The 18,383-nt window shown below is 40.6% G+C and overlaps 1 pseudogene; it reads right to left on the bottom strand.

Moving 5' to 3' along the window:
* LOC100354581 (protein arginine N-methyltransferase 6-like) overlaps positions 1-18,383 on the bottom strand; it is a 47,425-nt pseudogene that overhangs the window by 9,010 nt on the left and 20,032 nt on the right.

Here is an 18,383-nt window from a genome sequence, read left to right on the forward strand (position 1 = left end):
CAATTTAGTGGAAGAACATGTAGGACCTTGATTTCAGTCACACTACTGGTTATCCCATAAAGTTTTGGAAAGAAAAATAGTTCAAAAGCTGTGAAAGTGGACTTAGATCTCATGCTGTAGAAACACAAAAGTCAAGCCAGGTCTTTTTTATTTTTCTGATTATATAATTTTAAATTAAATTTTAGAGTTCTATTTGGATCAAATCATGGACTTTTCAAAAACATGAATATATAATTTATTCAGTTTTATAATTAATTTCCCCTAAACCTAGGTTTCTATAAATAATTTTTCATTTTTTGTACCTCTTGCCTTTCTTCTCTCTATTTCTGGCTTTGGCTTTATAACTCCTGAATCCACCACTTTTAACGCCTGTATTCCTGATAACACATTGTGTGAGCTCTCTTGGTGGCTGCAGGTAAATCAGGCTGAAGTGGGGCTGTATTTCTGTTCCAGGGTCACCATATTATCATAAATAGGGTGCTTTAAGTTACAGACATTTAGTTTTCCTAGTTCTATACACTGGAAATCCAAGGTCAAGGCGCTTGCAGGCTTGGTTTCTCCTGAGGCCTCCTTCCCTGTTTTCCAACTCAGCTACCACATTGCTGTGTCTTCATGTGGTATGTTTCTTCTGTGCATGTCATCACAACATGTGTCCTTATAAGGACACAAGTCAGTTCAGACTAGGACCTCACATTTTTATATCATTTGACTTTACTAACCTCTTATAAGGCTCTTTCTCCAAATAAAGTCACATTGGGAGTTAAGGCTTTAAGATTTGAATTTTGGGGGAGAAACTTTTCAACTCACAACAGTGGAATAGAAACCAGTGGTCTGCTTCATCGACAGCCAGCTCACAGGTGGTGTTTGAAATGATGGCTGGGGATCCTCATTGTATTTTCAGTGCTATCTCTCTAATATGGGCACATGTGCTCTCTCTCTCTCTCTCTCTCTCACACACACACACACACACACACACATCACACATCTGTGTACACATATACAACTAAAATAGGAATATCTTGGTGTTGTGTACTGTAGGCAGCCTTTGGACAAATCAAGGCCATTCTTGGCTTGTGGAGTTCTTGGGATAAGAAAGTCACAGACTCCCATCCTGAAGGAGGATGTTAATCAAGAATACTCTGTTAAAATTATCTGTGTTACCAGAGCCCTGATAAGTTGCTTACATATGTTGTTATCCTTTGTGCTCCTTTGTGCTGGTTATGTTTAAATACCACCGAGACATTGGAATAAATGAGCCTTGATCTGCCTTGTCGTTCTCTTCGCCCTTGTCCCTCTTTTAGGTCCCTCTCTCTACCTTAGGTTTCATTCGACTGGTGCAGCTGGCCTGCACAAGTGGTGCCCAAACAGGGACCTGAGTATGAGGGAAATGAAGTGAGGATCACCCACCCCAACAAGAAAAAGACTGCAGCAATAACAGAATAATGAAAGGAAGACAAGTACCCAATACTGCTTGCCTCTGGATCAGGTGTGTAAGGGGAAATTATGGGACAAGAACAAAGTAAACAGGCCATGATAAAGGCAATAAAGACTCCATTACAGGCACAGGGGATAGGGTTAAAAAAAAGTGAGCCATAGAACAGTTCATTGATGCCATAGGAATAGTCAGTCCTTGGTTTGCAGAAGAAGGAGTCCTGGATGAGCAACAATGGGATTTGCTCAGAAAAGATTTAAATGCGCATTTAAGAAACAAAGCAAGCCATGATAAAGGCTGTAAAAACAAGGTAAGCAAGCCATAAAGGCTGTAAAAACTTTATTGCAGATGCAGGAAATAGGGTTAAAGAAACAAACCATAGAGCAATTTATCAGTGCTGTTGAAAAGTTAGTCCTTGGTTTGCTAAAGATGGTGTTGTGAATGAAAATGTAACTACTTACTCTGGGAGTGGAAAATATAAATCAGTGTACACTGGACACCCCCCACTCTACATTTAAATATTTCAGTTGAAGTAAATGTTACCTTTGTAAAGTTAATATTACTATGTGAAATGAGGAATTGTGGTGATAAAGTGTCTGGACTACTCATTCTGTTTTTGTATTATGTACTAGCTCTGCCCCTATTGTTGATAGGAATGCTTGGGCAGATTATGCTTGGTTTGCTTTACAAAAAGAATGTAAATCAAAATATGCCACAAATGGTTAAGATTCCATGAAACTACAAGAATGTAATAATTACAGATAAGAAGAGGCTACTATCATTATGGCTAAATGGTTACCCACCGTGTTCCATCCACTGAAAAATTTGTTGTCTTATCAAAAAGAAATGTTGCAAAAACTTAATGAAACACAAAATCACTAGTTTTAGAGTAATGCAAAATGTTAACGCATTCGTTAATTGGACTGTGTGCACCTCAACATGTTTGTTTAGCAAGTAACAATGCCTCAGATCTCCATGCCATGGGATTGTCTTGCCCATCCTCAGGCTGTCTGCAGCAGCTTGGGTTGTTATATTGGAACGGTGATGTTTTTTATGTCCTGACATGGGTGCCCAAGAGGCTAATTCCCCCTCAGATATGTTTCAATTGATCCTTAAAATTTGTTGAATATTATTGTGTTTGATTACTGGATGTATACTTGTATAAAAAATTTGTATTGTATTCTCTTTTTTTTTTTTTTTGACAGGCAGAGTGGACAGTGAGAGAGAGAGACAGAGAGAAAGGTCCTCCTTTTGCCATTGGTTCACCCTCCAATGGCCGCCGTGGCCGGCGCGCTACGGCCAGTGCACCACACCGATCCGAAGGCAGGAGCCAGGTGCCTACCCTAGTCTCCCATGGGGTGCAGGGCCCAAGCACTTGGGCCATCCTCCACTGCACTCCTGGGCCACAGCAGAGAGCTGGCCTGGAAGAGGGGCAACCAGGACAGAATCCAGAGCCCCGACCGGGACTAGAACCCGGTGTACCAGTGCCACAAGGCAGAGGATTAGCCTATTGAGCCACAGCGCCGGCCTGTATTGTATTCTTATGATGCAACGAGCCCATGTTATTTATGCCTACACCTCAATGCAACCCTAGGACAAAATGTAAGGACAGATTTTGGAAATGGAGAGGCTTGTATCTAGGTTTGGCTCTGATAAACAAGTAACTTGTCTGCCAGATAACCTCATGCTCCTTGGGAGCCTGGCCAGTTCCCAGGGAGGAGGATAAAGGAATGTTTCTAATAAACAGGTGGGCATGCTTCGTGTCTTGGCTCTCTGGCCAAGATCTGGGATGGGATGCACTGCTTGCCTAAAATCTTGGCAATGAGCCACCCTTGTCCTTGGGGGCTTTAAGAGGGAGCCAGAGCAAGCCTCTGCTGCTGCTGTTTCATCCCAGGGGAACACGTAGTCAATCTAAATAAACATGCCCATGATGATTATTAATGATGTATAATTCTCAATATGGATCCTTTTCTGGTGCTGTGTAAAGATTACCTAGTGATGACCACAGTATTGTAAATTCTACAAAACATAAGTACAACATGAACATGGATTGATTGGCTACTGTGGCTGAGGTGTTCTGTGATAGTCTCTTTGATGAGGAATTAGCAAAATGTATTCATTTAAAAAGAGACATTCAGGACCTGCCACTCTGCTTGGTATGTCATTACAAAAATCAACGAGGAGGGTTATGCCCAATAAATGAGGGTGCTATAAATGTGGGCAGCAGGGACATGTGTGAAAAAATTGTCTGAAAGTTAAAGATCAAAATAAGACTTCTGGGATTTGTCCCCGGTGCAAAAGGGGAAGGCATAGGGCCAATGAATGTCACTCCAAAACTGATAAAAAAAAAATTTAATTCATTAAAAGAACAAAGCTCAAAAAACTAGAAGCAGGGCTGGACCCAGGCCCCATCCCAACAAAACCAACAAATTTTTGGGGCCATGATATTTGTTCCTCAACAGAACACCCTAAGTCCAAAAATTTCCCTCCACAGAGCCTCAGAGGGTAGTGCAGGACTGGACCTCAGTGTCACCTCCTATACAATATTGACCCCTGAGATGGGCCTGCAAGCCCTCTCTACTGGGATTTTTGGTCCTTTGCCAACTGGGTTTTTGGTCTACTGGGCAGAAGTAGTACAACTATGAAAGGGTTACAGGTTTTTCCTGGAGTTATAGACTCTGACTTTACTGGTGAAATAAAAATTATAGCCCAAGCCAATAATGAAATTGTAACTTTAACTCCAGGACAACGCATTGCTCAATTGATTCTGCTCCCCTTGTCTTCAATTGGTAAGTCTTTTTTAAATAACAGAGATAATAAAGGTTTTGGATCTTTTGATGCTTATTGGATACAACCCGTAACTAAGGACTGACCCAAATTTTCCTTAAAATTAAATAGAAAATTATTCAAGGGTCTTTTAGATACTGGAGCTGATGTTTCCATTATTTCAGCAGCAAACTGGCCCACAAATTGGAAAAAGGAAATTACCATGACTCAATTATGATGTATTGGTCAGAGTCATGGACTAGAACAAAGTTCAGAGTTGTTACAATGGAAAGATAAAACAGGCAATACAGACACATTTTAATCATATATTCTAGGAGGACTGCCTATTAACCTATGGGGGCAGAGTGTTTTAACACAAAATGGGGGCTTTAATGTGTAGTCCAAATGAAGTTGTTACCACTAATATGCTTCAACAGGGTCATTTGCCAGGTAAGGGTCTAGGTAAACAACAGGCATTACATCTTTTATTACTTTAACTGTTAATCGTGACTGGAAAGGCTCAGGTTTCACTAGATGGCCACTGATCAACCTGTGCCCCATGCGGAAAAAATAAAATAGAAATCAGATGATCCCATGTGGGTGGATCAATGTCCTTTACTGCATGAAAAGATAAAAACTACACAGATATTAGTGGAAGAACAATTAATAGCAGGATATATAGTTTCCTCTTATTCTCCTTGGAATAGTCCTATTTTTGTTATCAAAAAGAATCTGAAAGATGGCGGTTGCTTCAGGACCTTAGGGCTGTTAATGCTACTATGGAAATTATGGGGGCTTTGCAACCAGGTCTACCGTTGCCTACTGCAATTCCAAAAAAAAAAAAACCCTCTTATATTGCAATAATAGATTTAAAAGACTGTTTTTATACTATCCCTTTATATCCAGAGGATTGGCCCCTATTTGCTTTCACTGTTCCATCAGTAAATTTTAAAGAACCTATGAAAAGATACCAATGGAGGGTCTTACCTCAAGGAATGGCTAATAGCCCTACTTTGTGCCAACAATTCGTTGATGTTGCCCTTCAAAAAGTTCACAAAATATATAGCAATTTATATATTATACACTGTATGGATGATATTTTGATAGCTGGACCCGAGGTATTTTTGGTGATGCAATGTCTGACAGTAATGAAAGAGCAGTTATCTGCTTTTGGTCTTATCATGTCCCTGAGAAAATGCAACTTTAATATCCTTATCAATATCTAGTCTTCCAAGTGTACCCACGAAAAAATACTTCCACAGAAAGCCACCTCACAACAGGAGGCCTTAAACCTTTGTTTGATATCCTAAAGGGAGATAGTTCCTCTACCTCTCAATGAGTGCTTACTCGCGCAGCATGGCTGGCCTTGGAAAAGGCACAACAAGCCTTATCTCAGAGCTTTGTTTTTTATATTGATTATAATCAACCTTTAATTCTTATTATTTTGATTACAGATTATTTACCCACCGCTCTGTTGCAGCAAAAGGCTCCTTTACTTTGGATATATTATAGGCTTCTCCTAAAAAGAATGTTGTACCATATTACAATGCAATAGCTGAGATTATAGCTAAAGGGAGACTAGAATGTAGAAAGATATTTGGAATAGAGATGACATGTATATGTCAACCATATACTAACAAACAGCTAATATGGCTCCTGTCTTTTACTGAAGACTGGCCTCTTGCATTAGCTTCTTTTTCAGGACAAGTTCATAATAACTATCCAGCAGATAAAATAATACAATTTTTACGACAACATCCCTGTGTATTCCCACAAAATACAAACTTTCAACCCTTAAAAAATGCTGCCTTGATATTTACTGATGGTTTTAACACTGGTCAAGCTTCTGTAGTTCATGATGGCTACTGTAGTTATTAATACCCCTTTTTCATCTCCACAACTAGTTGAATTAGCTGCTGTTGCACTTGCATTGCAGTCTACTTTGGATGTAACGGTTAACATATACACTGATAGTAAATATGTGTTCCTATTGGTGCCTCATTAGAAATTTGTTCATTCTTTCCTAAATCCTCTGCTACTTCTCCTTTGTTTTCTCACATTTGCACTGTCAATTGACAGCATACCTGCCCTTTCTTTATCGTTCATATTGGAGCACATTCCAATCTTCCTGGACCTTTGGTAGAAGGTAATCATTTGGCAAATTCTGCTCTGTGTGTATATTCTATTGAAACAGCAACAAAAGATCACAATTCACATCATTTAAATACTCATACACTACATTTAAAACATAAAATTACTAGAGAACAAGCTCAACAAATTGTAAAATCCTGCTCTACTTGCTCTATTCAGTTACCAGTACCTCATTATGGAATTAATCCTTGCAGTTTATTCCCCAATCAACTATGGCAAATGAATATCACCCACTTCCTGGAATTCGGTAAACAAAAATATATACATGTGTCTATTAATACCTGTTCTGGATTAATTTTGCTTCCTTACATACAGGTGAAGTTACAAAACATGTTATTGCTCATTGCTCGCAAGTTTTTACTTCCCTAGGAACTCCAAAACAAATCAAAATGGATAATGGACCTGCTTATATTTTTGCCCCATGTTGGGTGCCAATAAAATAAAAAAGGGGGAGTTTGGGGTTTCTGCCCATTCTCCTAACAAATGGTTCTCACATGCTTTATTCATTTTAAATTTTCTCACATTGGATAAAGATGGTTATTCTGCAGCTGATCGACACTGGCATCCACAAACAGCTACGAAAAGAGCAATGGTAAAATGGAGGGATCCTATCACCAATCAATGGAATAGACCTGATCTGGTAGTAGTATGGGACATGGGCTCCTAAAGGATGGGTATTTTTATGCAACCAATTTGCTTTTACATCGTTAGCCCCTGATGATTTTCGCAACTGCTCGTTGGGCTGTGTGGCCCCAGTGCTAACATCTGTATTTCCAAAGACACGACAGCGACACTCATTACCTGAGAACTGTGATGATACTGTCATCTTAACTGGAGACCTGCCTTTACCATAGCTATATAGCTAGTGGGAGTTCCTGGATTGGTTTATGGAAATAATCATGGACTACAAAGGCTTACATGTCTGGTGACCAAAACAATCAATCTTACTGCTACTGCACTATCCAATATAGCTGAAGAATTGGATCAAGTTCACTCAGAAGTACTCTTAAACTGAGCAGCTATTGATTACTTGCTGTTAAAAGATCATATAAGCTGTGAATCTGTGCCTGGGGGATGTTGTTTTAACATTACTAACAATATGCCATATATAGAGTCTGTTATTGATAAACTCAAAAATGAAATGCAACACATGTTTATTACTAACCCCCTAACATTTGGAGGGTTTCAATGGATTCATTGGTTATTAATGTTGGCTGGACTGCAACTGCTTTTCCTATTTTGTATGGGATGTTTTCCGTGTGTTCTGCAATTTATGCTAACTTTGCTACAATCTGTATGAACTGAGGTTCATCATTTAAAGCTTTGTACAAAACCTCTTTTATAATAAAAATAATTGATATTTGGCTGTATATTTCATCTCTCACCTCATGTTAAACTGGAATGGTCCTCAAAGATGGGTGAGAAACTCAGCATCCTGTACCAACCTAAGACAGGGCTCTAGGCCAAGCTGCCAGAGTTACCAATGATGGGTAAGGACAGAGATGACTGAGGGCAACCTAAGACAGAGGCCATTCTCAATAAAATCAAAAAGGGGGAGATATAGGCAGCCTTTGGACAAATCAAGGCCAGTCTTGGCTTGTGGAGTTCTTGGGATAAGAAAGTCACAGACTCCCATCCCGAAGGAGGATGTTAATTAAGAACACTCTGTTAAAATTATCTGTATTACCAGAGCCCTGATAAGTTGCTTACATATGTTGTAATCCTTTGTGCTTCTTTGTGCTGGTTATGTATAAATACCACCGAGATATTGGAATAAATGAGCCTTGATCTGCCTTGTTGTGTTGGCTCCATTCTCTTTGCCCTTGTCCCTCTTTTAGGTCCCTCTCTCCCATAGGTTCCGTTCAATTGGTGTGGCTGGCCCATACAGTGTACAGGTAAAATCAATACAGTAACTCATAAGATGGATTACTAGAAAACATTAAAACTGAAGAGAAATAGAGAAATGATTAAAAATCTGCAGTTACATAAGGGCATTATGATATCTACCTTTTATAACTCCTGAAAAATAAATACCATTGTATAAGAACCCTAAAAAACCCTACACCTGGAGGGCCAAAACTGTGGTGTAGTAGGATAAGCATCTGCCTGCAATGCTGGTACCACATATGGGTGCTGGTTTGAGTCCTAGCTATTTGACGTCCAATCCAGTTCCCAGCTGATGACCTGGGAAAGCAGTGGAAGATGGCCCAAGTCCTTGGGCTTCTACACCTGTGTGGGTGATGCGGAACTATCTCTTGTTTCCTGGCTTTGGATCAGCACAACTCTGGCCATTATGGCCACTTGGGGGGTGAATCAGCAGAGGAAGACCTCTCTCTCTGTATTTCTCTCTCTATCTGCAACTATGCCTCTCAAGTAAATAAATAAAACTTTACAAAGAAAAATGTACTTACAGGAACACAGTGTACATGATGGATATTTCTTAAAGATGTAGCAAATTTTAAATCATGGATGCTATAAACTATCAATTAATATTATATGACAAATAGGAAGGATGCATTATGTACAAATATAAATATATTACTTTAGCAAATTTTTTTATTAGTCCTTCCTTTTAGCTCCTCTGCCTTATCTGCTAAATTAACTGCATGATGGATCACTGGATTTTAAAATTCCTGACATCTTTTACATAATATGAAATAGTTTTCTAGTTTATTCTCAGGTATTTTCAGCATGTGCCCTAATTTCATCTATTTAATGAACTAGAAGATGATTGCTACACAATTTAAAATAAAAATGTCAAATTATGATAAGTGTCACTTTAGCTTCTTGAGGGCCTCCAAACCACATCAATTATAATAAGAGTCACTCACAGGAGACTGACAACTGATTGAGTTTAATTGTTTTTAGTAACTGATGTATCATTAAAATACAGTAATTAAAACATAATTTACAGGATATTTAGCATTCTAACTATAAAATTGAATGATTTTTGGGGAGACTTCTGGCATGACAATGAATAGTTCTATAGATCTCCATTCTATTGAAAATTACTTTAAAACAAAATATAAAGCCAACCATGTAATGCTGTGTAAATGGTCTCGAGGACATTCAACAATGAAAAAACATTAATGAAGACAATTTACTAAGCTTCAGTAAGAACTGAAGATTCAGTGGTATTTTAATGCAAACCTGCTCTCCCACCCATTTCCTATCTCAGTGAATTGGAAACTTCAGACATGTGCAGTCAAGACCATGGGGTTCTGTCTCCTGCCAGTTGGCTGGCTAATATTCTGGATGTCACAATGAAAGAGATGAGGATGTGAGGAGTTACACAGGCTTATAACATATTATTAGTTGGAAGGCTGTTATGCCTATTTGGAAGGCACTTAGGCCAATTAACTGCACTTAGCTTTACCAAAGCTAGACAAGATAGTAATACCCACCTTCTGATATAACTGTTATTTTGATCCTCCCCTGATTGGTTAAGTCTGGGTCAGATTTTCAGAAAGAGGCCAATCAGAGAGAGCCACTTCATGTTTATAAAGGGAAGACACTGGTAAGCTTCTTTGGCATCTCCTCCCTTGGAGCCCTCCCCCTGACTGCTGAGGCAGGAGGTGCTGGCTATCAATAAATCTCACTTTGCTCACTGTCCCTGTTTGCATACAAATTCTTTGACATGAAATGAGAGCTGAGATAACCCTTGTCCTCATTCCCCCACAATACCTTGATGTCATGACTCAGGTTTAACTCAAATCCAACTCTGATCAGCCTCACATCATCGCACCAGATGGATGAGCAAGTGACTGCTTATGCCTCTGTTTTTCACAGAGCTTCACTGTCCCTCATAGCAACCCTCTCTCTCTTCAGAACACCAGTTCCCTGTCAGCCAGTTAAAATCAGTTAGTGCAGCTGCCAGTCTTAAGACTCAGGGGCCAGGCTTGCTGACTAAGGCTGTATTAATTGCTTAGAGCTGAGACTGCTCTAATCTCTACCGTGTGGATCTGTCCTTTGTGAGGGACTAGGAAATGACTTGAAATGACTGATGGATCCTGGCAAAAGACACCCAGATGACCAGAACTCATATTCTAGTATGGAACACAGAAGACCAATGAGACTTCACTCAGCCTAAATGAGCTCTATTTGAGGCCCCTGACCTAAGTGTTTCAATTGGTTAAAAAAAGGATGGCTTTAGGAGTATTGACTCAAATTAGAGAACCAGCTCAACAATCTGTGGGATATCTTAGTGAGGAGCTTGATCTAGTGGCCAAGGGATTGCCGACCTGCCTCTCAGCAGTGGCTACAATCACCCTCCTGACTCCTAAAGCCATGAAACTTACCCTGGCTCAGGACTTAATAGAATATATGCCCCATAATGTAACTGGATTGCTGACCTCAAAAGGAAGCTTCTGGTTAACAGATAACCATCTCAGAGCCAGCACTGTGGTGTAGCAGGTAAAAATCATCATCTTCAGTGCCAGCATCCCATATGGGCACTGGTCCAAGTCTTGGCTGCTCCACTTTCTGTCCAGCTCTCTGCTATGGAAAACAGTACAAGATGGCCCAAGTCCTTGGGCTACTGCACCCACATGAAAGACCTGGAGGAAACTCCTGGCTCCTGGCCTTGGATTGGCTCAGTTCCAGCTGTTGTAGCCAACTGAGGAGTGAACCAGCAGATGGAAGACCTCTCTCTCTCTGCATCTCTGTAACACTGCCTTTCAAATAAAATAAACAAATCTTTAAAAAAGCAGATAACTCTTGAAATACCAGACATTATTACTAGAGGGTCCTGCAGATCAAGACATGCTCCTCTCTTAATCCTGCCACTTTTCTTTGAGAGGTAATGAAAGTCCCAGGCAAGTTTGTGAACAGGTAGTCTTGCAGACATAGGCAGCCAGAGATCTTAAGGAAACTTCCCTAGAAAATCCAGACTAGGTCCTCTTCTCAGATGGGAATTCCTTTATGGAACATGGAACCTGCCGACTAGTAAAGGGCTCAGGCCATGATACCTGGTCCCATCATACTAGAGTAAAAGTTTGGACCTCTGAAACTCCAGGAGGCCAGATTCTGGAAGACAACCCCAGATACAACACAAGCAAGGACAAATGCTTGTGGGAAGCCACAAAAAGACTCGAGTTATTGTTTAATAAGATCCCACCTTGAGATAAGTAATCAATACAACTCAGCTGTTTGCTGCTGAAATTCTGGGTCTGCTCTTTGTCCTCAGTTCTCTGATCATCCTTATTTCTTGTCTTCCTTCCCATAAAATAGCCCCATATATTACTTTAAAAACATCCTCCTACAGTTGTTTCTCTTTTTACAACCCATTTCCCTAACTGGTTCCAACACAGTGTTCAAACATCAAAGCAAGGTCCATGTGTGCAACTCTGACTAAAGTTAATGGGGAAGGTGTGCACAGTGCACTGAGTTTTTTAAAAATATTTATTTATTGATTTGAAAGGCAAAGTTACAGAGAGGCAGAGGCAGAGAGAGAGAGAGAGAGAGGTTTCCATCTTTTGGTCCACTCTCTAAATAGCCACAATGGCCAGAGCTAGGCCAATCTGAAGATAGGAGCTTCTTCTAGGTCTCCCACATGGATGCAGGGTCCCAAGGACTTGAGCCATCCTTTACTGCTTTCTCAGGCCCTAGCAGAGAGCTGGATAAGAAATAGAACATCTGGGACTCAAACTGGAACCCATATGGGATGCCTATACTGCACTTGGTAGCTTTACCTGCTACGCAACAGTGTCACCACCTAGTGCACTGAGTTTGTAATGGAGCAAATATAATAAGGGAAACAATGATGCATACTACAGCCATGCACTCACAGGCCAATTGTAGCCAGGGTGACATACTACATAGATGTGGAGATAGGCCAAACCATATGCACCAAGCCCAACCCTGATTTGGCCAATTGTCCCTTCCAAAGCCAGCCTGATTTACAGAGAAAGCTGCTCTGTTCTTTTGAGATCTTTTGATGTGCCTAGGTGGAATAAAATTTCACTGGTAAAATCAGACTGTCAGAATGGTAGCTTAGAGTCCTTGCCTTCAATTATGGTTTATACAGCCCAACCTCTTGATTTATAATGTCAAAATAGATATCCAAAGCTAACAGGTAACATCCTCTGGGTAAGAGATGGAACAGTGTTAAGCCCAACCAAACACCAACCTGGATGATATAACCTAACTGACCACACCAGATGGAGCAATAAAGACCTTGGCATTGGTCTAACCTTGTCGTTGGTCAAAGAAAAGGCACAGGCATATATAGCCATGTAATGAAGGGGGTTCTTACTAACACCACCAACCAACTTAAAGACTAATACATCTGTAACTCTCTTCACTAAACCAAGCTCTGTTAAATGTACTGGAAATTTGTGTACTCATCTAGTTTCCAATGAGTTAAATCAAACATACTTTTGCATGCATGGGGGAACCTCCTCTATCATGCATAATAAACTATCTTACAAGCTTTGTGTCCGCTAGGATCAAATAAATGGAAGTGATGAAAGGTGGTACTCCAGATGAAGCACCTAAGAAAATCTGCATTTTACCAGGGACTTCTAGATTGACCCTCAGAGGACTGCTCTCCTGTTATTCCCCAATGACGTCCCCTTTCAGCATGAAGCATCCAGAACGGTCATCACCCCACACTACTTTCATCAGTTAGGTCCCATTTTTCTGAGGAGGGAAGGAAAGAGATGAGGATGTGAGGAGCTGGATGGGCTAATTGGCAGTTAGGCTGCTTGGAAGGAAGTTAGGTCAGTTACCTATGATTAGTTTTTTTTTGTTTTTTTTTTTTTTTTTTTTTTTTTGACAGGCAGAGTGGACAGTGAGAAAGAGAGACAGAGAGAAAGGTCTTCCTTTGCTGTTGGTTAACCCTCCAATGGCCGCCACAGATGGCGTGCTGCGGCCGGTGCACCACGCTGATTCAAAGCCAGGAGCCAGGTGCTTCTCCTGGTCTCCATGTGGGTGCAGGGCCCAAGCACTTGGGCCATCCTCCACTGCACTCCTGGGTCACAGCTGAGAGCTGGCCTGGAAGAGGGACAACTGGGACAGAATCTGGCACCCTGACCAGGACTAGAACCCGGTGTGCCGGCGCTGCAGGTGGAGGATTAGCCTATTGACCCATGGTGCCAGCCTGTGAGTAGTTTTTTAAGATTTATTTATTTATTTGAATGTCAGTGCTACTCAGAGAGAAAGAGAGAAAAAGAGAGAGAAAGAGAGAGAGAGAGAGAGAGAGAGAGAGAGAGAGAGGTCTTCCACCCAATGGTTCACTTCCCAGTTGGCTGCAATGGCTGGAGCTGTGTCAATCTGAACTCAGGAGGCAGGAGCTTCTTCTGGGTCTCCCACATGGGTGCAGGGGCTCAAGGACTTGGGCCATCTTCCACTGCTTTCCCAGGCCATAGCAGAGAGCTGGATTGGAAGTGGAACAGCTGGATCTCAAATCAGCATCCATATGGGATGTCGGCACTTCAGGCCGGGGTGTTAAGCCGCTGTGCCACAGGACTGGCCCCCTGCAATTAGTTTTTATCAAAGTTAGGATTGTAATCCCCACCTTCTGATTAGTTGTTATTCTGCTCCTCCTCAATTGCATTTGATTTTCAGAAATCTGGATTTGATTTTCAGAAAGGGGCCAAAGAGAGCCACTTCATGTTTAAAAAGGGCAGACACTGACAAGCTTCTTTGGCAACTTCTCCCTTAGAGGCTCCCTCCTGACTGCTGAGGCAGGAGGTTTCTCACCTTCAACAAATCTCACTTTGCTCATTGTCCCTGTCTGCAGTGGAAAGTCTTCAATGTGAAACAGGAACTGAGATCACCCTGTTCCTCATGCTGCCACAACAGTAATACAGCCCCATTTCTCCTCCTTTCCCTGTTACCTGTCACTAGTCCTATGCTCTGGTGAATACACCTCAAAGGTGGGTCCCAGACCCCTTTTGTGGATGTAGGCACTACACTGGGCATAGAACACTTTCATTTCATCATCTGTCACATTCAACACCCACAGCTGGAAAATCAACCATAATAATGATTATGGGCTAGGACTATGGTGAATACTTATTTAAAAACATTTTATTGTAATAAAATACATAAACATTGGACAGTCTAAATGTACATTTTAATAGCATTAATATTTTTTGCATTAATGTTCAGCTATCAATGCTATCCATCTGTAGAGTTTTCTTTCTCAGGTGAAACTTTGTGTTCATCAAATGCCATTCCCTTTGGAAATGGAGTAGGATTAGATAAAGTCACCAGAGTAGGTCCCTCATGATTGGATACTGATGACTTATACAGATTTAGAGAGACCAAGAGTCATGTATGTTCCCTGTCTCTTGCTATGTGATGGCCTCTGCTGCCTCTGGACTGTGCCAATGATAAGACCATCATCAAATGCAGTCCTTCACCCTTCAATAAGAACTGTGAGCCAAAACAAACCTACTCTTTTTATAACTTTCCAAGTCTGTGAAATTATATTATTCGTAGCAGAAAAGAAACTAACACATTTGTATACACCACACATTGTTTTTATCTTCATCCTTCTGTGAAAGCTGGGGTTGCTTCCTCCTTTTTCCTTTTTTTTAACTTTTATTTAATGAATATAAATTTCCAAAGTGCAGCTTATGGATTACAATGGCTTCCCCCCCATAACTTCCCTCCCACCTGCAATCCTCCCCCTTCCCTCTCCCTCCCCCCTTCCATTCACATCAAGATTCATTTTTAATTCTCTTTATATACAGAAGATCACTTTAGCATATATTAAGTGAATATTTCAACAGTTTGCACCCACATAGAAACACAAAGTGAAAAATACTGTTTGAGTACTGGTTATAGCGTTAAATCACAATGTACAACATGTTAAGGACAGAGATCCCACATGAGGAGTAAGTGCACAGTGACTCCTGTTGTTGACTTAACAAATTGACCCTCTTGTTTATGGCATCAGCAATCACCCTAGGCTCTTGTCATGAGTCACCAAGGCTATGGAAGCCTTTTGAGTTCACCGACTCTGATCATATTTAGACAAGGTCATAGTCAAAGTGGAAGTTCTCTCCTCCCTTCAGAGAAAGGTACCTCCTTCTTTGATAACCTGTCTTTTTTTTTTTTTTTGACAGGCAGAGTGGACAGTGAGAGAGAGAGAGAGACAGAGAGAAAGGTCTTCCTTTGCCGTTGGTTCACCTTCCAATGGCCGCCACGGCTGGTGCGCTGCGGCCGGCGCACCGCGCTGATCCGATGGCAGGAGCCAGGAGCCAGGTGCTTCTCCTGGTCTCCCATGTGGGTGCAGGGCCCAAGCACTTGGGCCATCCTCCACTGCACTCCCTGGCCACAGCAGAGAGCTGGCCTGGAAGAGGGGCAACCGGGACAGAATCCGGCGCCCCAACCGGGACTAGAACCCGGTGTGCCAGTGCCGCTAGGCAGACGATTAGCCTAGTGAGCCGCGGCGCCGGCCGATAACCTGTCTTTTTCACTGGGATCTCATTCGCAGAGATCTTTCATGTAGGGTTTTTTGTTTGTTTGTTTGTTTGTTTTGTTTTGTTTTGCCAGAGATCCTTCATGTAGGATATTTTTGCCACAGTGTCTTTGCTTTCCATGCCTGCATTGCTCTCATGGGCTTTCCAGCCACACCCAAATGCCTTAAGGGTTGACTCTGAGGTCAGAGTGGTGAAAATGAAATTTGGACTCTCTCTCTCTCTCTCTCCCCCTTCCAAATAAAGAAATATGATGTTTTAAAAAAATGCAATTTGATGTACATGGTTTCAATTTGATGTACTTGCTTTGTATATTTTTCTTTGATTGATTATACATCAATGTTATATAAAATGAATGATTGCCAACCCCAATGTCTCAAAAATTTTTCCCTATATTTTTTCTTAACATTTTAAATTCAAAGTTAAACTTTGAGATCACAACAGAGAATTTGAGGTGATCATTATTTATTTCAAGACAGATAGTCAACTTTAGCATGGTTCCAGTTAGGTGCTATCCTTTCCCCTAGTGAATTTTATAGCATTCCAAATGTGTCAAATTGTGTTGGACTAATTGCTAATGTCAGCCCACATTCAAAGTACATTAGTTGCTACCTCACAGGTGGAATAGGGAAAAATTTGGCCACCACTTATCTACCGCAAACATCATTGTCATGATACATTTTGTTCAGCACAAATTCCAATTTAATCGTGTAATTTCTTTTTTTTAATTTTTAAAAGATTTTATTTATTTATTTGAAATCAGAGTTACACAAAGAGAGAAGGAGAGTCAGAGAGAGAGAGAGGGAGAGAGAGAGAGGTCTTCCATCTGCTAGTTCATTCCCCAATTGGCCGCAATGGCTGGAGCTGCACCGATCTGAAGCCAGGAGCTTCCTTTGGGTCTTCTAAGTGGATATAGGGGCCCAAGGACTTTGGCCATCTTCTAATACTTTCCCAAGCTATAGCAGACAGCGGGGAGCTGCAATGGAAGTGGAGCAGCTGGGACTCAAACTGGCACCTATATGGGATGCTGGCACTGCATGCAGTGGTTTTACCCACTCTGACACAGCGCTGACCTCTAACCTTGTAATTTCTTCCATCACTCACAGATTAGTATAGTACTTGAATTTTAGTATTGGAAGAATCTTCTCTTCTTTCTTATTGACTTATAACTTAATTTCATTGCACTCACTAGTAAAATTTTAAGCTTTTATGCTTGATGCTTAATTTTTGGTTAAGTATATATACTATCTTGCTGAGGGTTCCAAAGAGTGCTCTATAATATTAGCTTAATCAATACATTGTAATTAATGTTTAGATTTGACTGAGTTTTTACTCATTTCATCAATTCCTAAAGGAGTATTAATTGTCTAATATTAAGTGTTGATGACTTTTAAAAATATTTATTTAAAAATATTTATAGGTAGAGGAGGGAAACAGGAGGGAAGAGAGAGAGAGAGAGAGAGAAAGAGAGAGAGAGAGATATCTTTCATTTGGTGGTTCATCATTCCCCAGATAGGCACAATGGCTGAGGCAGGCCAACATATAGCCAGGAACCAGGAGCTTTATCCAGGTATCCCATGTGGGTGTAGAGGCCCAAGCCATTGGGCTATTTTCTGTTGCTTTTCCCAGGCCATTATCAGGGAGTTGGATTGAAAATGGAGAAGCTGGGATACAAACTGGTGTCCACATAAGATGCTAGCATCACAAGTGGCAGCTTTACCCACCATGCCAAAATGCTGGCCCCGTAGATTACTTTTTCCTTATTTACTTATATGGATTTTGTTTCATGTCATTTAAGGCTTCATTTTTAGGTACAGTAACATCTATAATTGTTTTGTCATCCTGACATATGATACATTTATTAATATAAAGACTCTTTTAACATACTTGATGTATTTCACATTGAAGTTTTTTCTCTTACTAAGATATCCATTTGAGTTTTTATGATCAGAATTTGCATAGTGTAGCCTTCTAAAATTTGTATTTATTTGAGAACATAGAGAGAATACACAGAGAGGAAGAGACCCCATCCATTGGTTTATTTCCCAAATACCCACAATGGCTAAGAGTGGGCTGATTCCAAGTGAGGAGCAAGAAACTCAATCCAGGTCTCCTACATGGGTGTCAGGCAAGTTTTCTACAAATATTTCACTAGATAGGCCTTCTAATCCATTCTCTAGTTCCACACCTTCAGAAACTCCTAAGACCCATATGCCTGGTCATTTGATAGTATCCCATAAATCTCCAATGTTGCTAATTTTTCTCATTTCCTCTTTTTTTCCCCTTTGGTCTGACTGAAAAATTGTCAAAGGTTTGTCTTCCAGCTCAGATATTCTTTCTGCTGCATCACAAAATCTACTGGTAAGGCTTTTCACTATAATTTTATTTGACCTATTGAATTCTTCATTTTTAATATCTCATTTTGATTTCTTCCAAAAATCCCAATTTCATGGGATAAAATTTTCATTCATGTCATGTGTAATTTTCTTTAATTTGTGGATTTGCTTCTGACTGGTGCTGAGTAATCCTATGATTAATCTTTTGAATTCCATTTCAGGCATTTCATCAATTTTATCTTCAAATTCACATTTTTTTTTGACAGGCAG

This window comes from Oryctolagus cuniculus, chromosome 13, assembly GCF_051225735.1.
Source record: "Oryctolagus cuniculus isolate XC-2025 breed Fujian yellow rabbit chromosome 13, ASM5122573v1, whole genome shotgun sequence".
Taxonomy (NCBI): domain Eukaryota; kingdom Metazoa; phylum Chordata; class Mammalia; order Lagomorpha; family Leporidae; genus Oryctolagus; species Oryctolagus cuniculus.